Source organism: Lissotriton helveticus, chromosome 4_1, assembly GCF_964261635.1.
Source record: "Lissotriton helveticus chromosome 4_1, aLisHel1.1, whole genome shotgun sequence".
Classification (NCBI taxonomy): domain Eukaryota; kingdom Metazoa; phylum Chordata; class Amphibia; order Caudata; family Salamandridae; genus Lissotriton; species Lissotriton helveticus.
In genome coordinates this window covers 862,950,690-862,957,955 of record NC_136063.1, presented here as the reverse complement: position 1 = coordinate 862,957,955, position 7,266 = coordinate 862,950,690, and the positions used below count along the sequence as shown (strand labels likewise).

Genomic DNA, 7,266 nt, shown 5'->3' with positions numbered 1-7,266 from the left:
ATGAATCACCTTGAAACTTTGCACACAGGATATGACCGGAGCACCCCATTAGTTTTGAAAATGTACGTGAAGATTCGTCAAATGGAGCCAAAGATATAGGCAAATCAAAAAAAAAAAAATTCCTATGGAAACTAACTATAGCTACCTACTGGCGACCGCCAGTAGGTAATATATATATGGTCACAGGAGTCTGAGATGTACACTGACCACATTTTAATGTGGGTCAGGTACATCGACGACCTTTTTATAATTTGGAATGGCCCAGAGACATTAGCGAGAACGTACATCAGCCATTTAGGAATCAATGACCTCAATCTCCGTTTCACATACACTATCAGCAATACATATTGCGAATTTTTGGATGTGGCAGTTGAGGGTAAAGAGGGTGGCCTAACTACACGTCTGTTTCGCAAGGCAACTGCTGGAAATGCGGTGCTGCATGCGGCGAGCCACCATCCGATACCCCTAAAGAGAAGCATTCCTTATGGGGAGTTGTTGAGGGCTCGCCGCAATTGCAGCACCGACAGTGAATTTGAGAGTGAACAGAAAGCAATGATTGAACGATTCACTCAAAGAGGATATGGGGACAAAACCCTAAAAATTGCCTGCAGTAAAATTCAAGGTCTTAAACATGAGGAAGTCCTGTTTAGAACATCCACCAGTGATAAGAGAAGAAAAGGAATTCTAGATAAGAGCCAACCTGATGCACCACGCATGATCACAAATTTCAGTAGGGGAGCATGGGCCCTGGAAAAAGTGATGAAGGCCAAGTGGAGCCTACTGGCATCTGACCCCATTATTGGAGGGATAGTAGGTGCGAGACCGCAGGTAACATACCGTAGGGCACGATCCCTCAGAGACAGATTAGTGCATAGCTACCCGAGTGAGCCACCTAATAAGAAGTTGCCACCGATCCCGAATGGATTTTCCGTTTGCGGCAATTGTAAATGTGACCGCAATGGGAAATCTCGAAAAGATTACAAGACAGGGACAGGTCAGGTGAAAGTAATCAAACACCAGATTAACTGCAATACAGAATTTGCTGTCTACGTGCTGGAGTGCCCTTGTGGCCTCCAGTACGTAGGCAGCACCAAACATCCACTTAAAGAAAGGATTCTGCAGCACTTACGTGCAATCACCAATAAGGATCATAGCTATCCGATGGCTCGCCACTATGAAGAGAGCCACAAAAGCAATAATGGGAGCATGAGATTTTATGGCATAGACAAAATACCCAAGAACATCAGGGGTGGGGACCGGGAGTTACAACTGAGGGTCAGAGAGTCCAAAAACATTATAGATATGGAAAGTAAGACTCCAAAGGGACTCAATTATGGGGAAGAATTATCATCACATATAGGCATCTGAAGCTGTGACAGAACAGAGTAACGGTTAACCCGCAGTATGATGAGTGTTGTTGGTAATAGTAAGCACTATCACGATTTTAGTACTGAGGCTCTCCTCACATATACTTTTGCTAATAGAGAAGGGTGGGTAGAATAACCACAATTGTGGAGCATCGGTTTGATGCTAGTCGTCCCACCATCCTTATAGCTACAATAGAGAGCCTCGCTATACTCACTAGGGAGAAATGTATGTTGGTTGCTGATTTTTTGTAGAACAATCTTGTTATTAATATATTGGATTATAATTTTCACAAAACTCACTGTAAAATATCTCACCTTTCACTCATTCCCTATTAATAGCACTCGAACCGGCCACCCTATCTAGCAACACTCCAGCAGAGGTGGGAGCACCCACATGCAGACTAACCATCATAGGGACACGTAGGAACACATAAGGGAGCTCCCGTACAATTGCATGATACTCCTGGCCAGATATGTAGGGTGTATTGGCAACACCCTTAAGGGGAGATGATATTTTATATGTTTAACCAAGGTGTCGAGTCCCATATTTGGTTTAAACTTCAATTCCCGAGAGTGTATGCAATTCTGTAGTGCAGAATCGCGTAGCACGTAACGTGTGCCAGGAGATATGCTGCGTACTCAATTTCCCGATAGTCAACGCAATACTGTAGTTCGGTACCGCGCAGCATGAGAGTGTTGCTAAGAAACATACCTCGAGGCTTTTGTCCGATGGAATATATGCTCGAAAGTCATATACATATACATTTACAGTGACCATGTGGTTACAATGTTGAAACGTTGTATATATGTATATAGAGAAACACTGTTATAATATGAGTTGTTTGTACATTCGAGTATTTCCTTTATGTTTATGTGTCTAGGCACAAAAGAAGGACTTATAAATGGTAAAATTAAAAATGGTGGCCACTTGAAAAAGGCTTACGCCGAAACGCGTCGTCCTTGTTCTACGAGTGCACAATAAAGGATTTGTGCAAAGAACTCTTGATGTGTCGTCTCTATGTCCTTCTAATCAGTTGGATTTGGAACCTGTGTGAAGTAAAGAGTAGCGGCTGCTACTACCGACGGCACCAGCATTGTTAGGTTGAGGAACGCTCGAGCAGCGTTTTTGGAGTACATAAAGGATTGAAGCGATTCCGACCGCCTCCCATCAAAGACCTTGGAAGAAGACGGGTAAGCCATTATATGAAGTGAGTGGTAGTGTGGGGGGAGCGTGTTTCGTGTGAGATACGAGAGATTGCCGACCCTACACTCCTCGGAACACATATTACTGTGCCTCTGCCCTAGCGCTTAACTATACGCGCTACAATCAACAAGTGGGGGCAAACGCGGCAGTCACATATAACTACTGTGGCGCGAGGAGATCTGCTGTTGAATGATGAGTGAATGGGAGACAGCGAGGCAAGCCGAAGCCCTGTCACTGTTTAGCGAGGAGCAAGATATCGTGCATGCTAGCGCGACGACCAGCACAGTTCAAAGTACCGGAGACTCCACGCTGAAACAAAAGCTAGCGCTCCTGGAAAGACTGAGCAAGCGGGAAATCAATAAATGGTGGGAAGTTGCTTCTCTCACCAACTATGTGGAGGTTGGCAGAGTCCCTAGGGGATTGAGGATAAGCATTGTACCAACTTATGATAACCCTAATAAAGACTTACTTACGGATTGGGCACAGTATATGGCCAAAACATGCAAAGGCATGCTTGAAATGCTTGTGAAGTATGCACAAATCGACCTAGAAACCACAAGAAAGGAATTAACGAGTCTAAAGATTGAATTGGATAAACACAAAACAGAGAAAGGATTTGAGGAGTTCACAAAAACACTCCCTATAAAATTGCAGGATTATGAAGAATTTAAAGAAAAGGAGGACCCCACACAGACTTGTAAGGGACTGGGGGGAAGATAATGCTCAAAGAAAAAAGTCCCAATTAAATGGACAGTAAAGGATATGTCCGATTTAAGTATTACTAATAGGGGTGTCTTGCTAACAGCATGCCAGAAAGTGGGTGGGAAAGGCAAAGGTACAGTATGGTGTATTCAAGTTATAACCGTATCACAGTAGGGACAATTGTAGATTTTCACAAATTACACACATTACTTTAGACTATAATGTTAATCATTGAGGCTTGTCAAAATACATGTTTGGTAAAACTCTGTTGTAAGATTTATTTCACACAATCAATTTGTAATTCATCATTCAAATCAAAAACATTTAAAAACATATCACAATAGACATTTTAATAAAAACTTTTTACTTTTTTAATTCACAGAATAAGAGACAAGAAGAATCAAAAAAAGTCGACGCGGCGTTTCGGTTTTCTTTTAGTACACCTTCCTCAGGACTGATTCTAAACAGTTAAAAAACACAGAGTTACCATCCATTTTTTCATTTGTACAGTTTTATAATGATGTATCTCTATATCTCACATTGTCCCACAGAGGTGATTACACTTGCCTATTGTCATATAATTTAGAGTAATATTTCAAGACACTTGTCCCTTCACCCATTTTTCACTATTGCTTAACAACACAATATCCTACTACTTTTTTCACGCATAATGTCATGTACATATTACCAACTTGGGCATTATATTCCTTATCACCACCACACATATTTACACAGCTAGATTTGTTTGCCTCTCCCTTGGAACATTTGTCCAATGCTGTTGGCCCTAGAATATTCACATTAACCCATAGAATAATGTCTGCAGCACGCCTACCTTGTTCCAGAAGGAGTTCATGGCTCTACTGGAGAGTGCTGACTAATCAAAAGTTTCTATAGGCTTTTAGATGATAGACAGGTCACAGGATGCTGTAGTCAATTTGCAAAGTGTGCTGTCACTAAATATAAAAAGAATTTAAAAAAAATGTATTTGGAACCTTTATTATTGCTCTCACACGTCACTACTTATATTGGGCGGGCGATACCGTCCCTACATACCTCATGGGTTAGGAGTTAAATCAATGCTCCTATTGTTGTCATCTACATCTATTTGTAGGCCTCAGGATATCTCTATGGGCATAAAAAAACAGAGTTCCCCTTAGTTTTTAAGTTACATGGGTCGTCCCCACCTATTTATTTTTAATGTAGTATAGTTCACCTTATACCTGTGACTGAGATGTATTCTTGCTGGATTTGTCTGCCAGGAGGAGCCACCGTTTTTAAGACCGCTGTTGTCGGTAATTATCCTACGAGATTATAATTAATGCCTTAATTAAAATTCTGATCACTGACTCGACTGGAATCTCATTTCGTGCTGATGTATCACTCACCATATGAGCTAGATGAAAAGTCGCTGCCGTCTGGATCCTCTTTCAATTAGGTCCGTTTTTAGCGGAGGACGGATAGACAAACTAGGGGTGGCCTCATAAATTTGTCGTTATCTGTAAAAGTATTTAAAATAATATATCTTATAGGCACATGTGGCTGTATAACCAACAGATATCAACACTTCCCTCAATGTTCTGTTTGGCCTCTGTTTTTAAATTAGACACAAGGAAACATAACACTAAATCTCCGTTATGTCCCAATATTTCCAGTTAGGGTGCCTCACCTCTATATATTTAAAAATAATGCGCCTCATTAACTCAAAACGGGCGTAACCTGCCCCATCATTGTGTTGTTACTCTCCACACAAATAAGAACTAGATTGTAGTCTTCGTTGTGTGACAATATTTTAAGTTAAGGGGCCTCACCTATTTATATTTAAAATAAGACGCCTCATTAAATCACACTAGCGTCACAGGTCCCATCATTATATTGTCAATCCACCCACGATAAGGGCTGGATTAAAATGGCGCTAATGCACGCAATTACGAAGTATCTCGCTCTACCCTATCTAAAATCTCCTCGCTACACATCGAATTCAAGGTGTGTTTTTTTCATCATCAGAAGTTAAAGCCATTCACTATCGCCTACCCTCTTTCTTCAATTCGGCCTCCCTGCTCCTATATCCTGGCAGTACGTCCTTGTATCCTTCAATCGATGTATACCAAAAAGAAAGGAACGGTTGAATCCGATCTTCCGGGTTTATATGCCTCCCACTTTTTAATTGGGCGCCTGTCTCCTATCACCCCATTGGTTGAAATCTAACCATTCCAGGAAGCGTTGCTATAGTGAACTAACGCCTATGCCAACTTTTTTCTTTTTTTCTTCCTATTGGGTGATAGCGTTTTTGCCGCTATACCTCATTGGTTCTTAGAACTAATGCGTTTCTATAGCGATCTTCGCTTGAATTTTGAACGGAGTTTATCACCGCATGGCTAGATATTTATCTAATATACCGTTCTATTGTGTTAATTAAGAGTGTCATACTCGCGGCTATGACTGCGTGCTCTATTTGTTTAAGCACCCATTTGATAATCGCGTTTTTGCTATCTTTCTTCATCTGTTCTCAAACCCAGTATGTTTCTATGGGGCTATTCGCTTGTGTCGTACAAGCAATTTGTCCTTGCATGGCTAGATGTTTATCTGTTATTCCGTTCTATTCTGTTCATTAAAACTAACGTGCTCGCCATCGCTGTTATGAATAGATCCTCTATTCATTTGAATATCCCCAATTCCTGTCTAGATCTATTAAGTTTACTTAATAATTGTCTCCCAATCTTCTCTTGAATTCAAACCACATCTTACACTATTGAGGGTGGACATATAGAATTGTTCCCTTTTTTTCTCTTATCGTCTAAATTGCCCCCTCTCTTACTACCTGTTATCTTTTCTAACCCGCACCATTTCAGATCATCAATCACATGACCGGCTGCTTTCCAATGTTCGGTGAGCGGTGCTCCTGTTTTATTAGTTCTAAGGGCTGATCGGTGCTCATTTAGTCGCAGCCTGATTTCCCTAGATGTCTCCCCCACGTATGATTTCTGACAGGGACATTGAATCAAATAAATTGCATTTTTTGTCCTACAGTTAATGAAGCTTTTGATGTTTACTGATCTGTCATTAACTGTAACTTTGTTGCCTTTAATAATACTTGTACAATTTACACACCCCGAGCAGGGGTGTGTGCCCGTTGGTAATGGGTTGCCATCAACGGTCATTTGCAGATTCTTAGGCATTTCTCTATATGTGTGTACAAGAGAATTTCTGATTGTTTTGTTTCTCCTGTATGAGAACATAGGCTTTGGGATTGACATGTGTGTTTTGTCCGCAATCAAGTGGCAATTTCTGTTTATAATATTCTTAACTTTATGACTGACTTGTGAAAAATTTGTTACAAACATGATGGGTTGTGGACTTTTGTGACTATCATCTTTTGGCATAAACAAATTTTCTCTATTAAAATATTTTGCCCGTTTATAGGCGTGCCTCACCATCCTTTTGGGGTAGCCTCTCTCTAAGAATTTAGTTTTAAGGGTTGTTGCATGTGTATCATAATCCTGCATCGAGGTGCAGTTTCTTCTTAATCGAAGAAATTGTCCAAATGGTATATTGTTCTTCTGTCATGCCGGATGGTTACTGTCAAAATGCAGCATGCTGTTCCTGTCTGTGGGTTTTGTGTATAACTCCACAGTCAGGTGGCCATCTATCTGTTTAATAATAATATCAAGGAATTCCACACAGTGTTTACTCATGTGTGATGTGAATTTAAGATTCACATCACCCAAGTTGAGCCAAAGTAGGAACTCTTTCAGGGCGTGACTAAACTGTGTGAATATCTGTATCACTTTGTCAGTTGTTGTGTAAACTGATTCTACAGTTGGTTACTAGCTATGTGAAAGTCTATATTAGTTATTGATTAGTTAACTGAGTATTTGTATGGGAGTGTGAAAGTGTGTGTGGTTCGGTGGGGGGGTGTGACTGTCCAAAGATGTGTGAATAGTTGATTCAGTAGATATATGAAGTTAAAACTACATGTTCTAACAGTTGTTTGGG

At 40.7% G+C, this 7,266-nt stretch overlaps 1 long non-coding RNA gene across 1 annotated transcript; it reads right to left on the bottom strand.

The window, feature by feature from the left end:
• Positions 1 to 4,326: 4,326 nt before the first annotated feature.
• Positions 4,327 to 4,770, bottom strand: LOC144827362 (uncharacterized). The gene is made up of 3 exons (XR_013610154.1): positions 4,659 to 4,770; positions 4,494 to 4,574; positions 4,327 to 4,398 (listed from the first exon to the last, which is right to left on the bottom strand). It is a non-coding gene; the product is annotated as an uncharacterized LOC144827362 (long non-coding RNA).
• Positions 4,771 to 7,266: the final 2,496 nt, after the last annotated feature.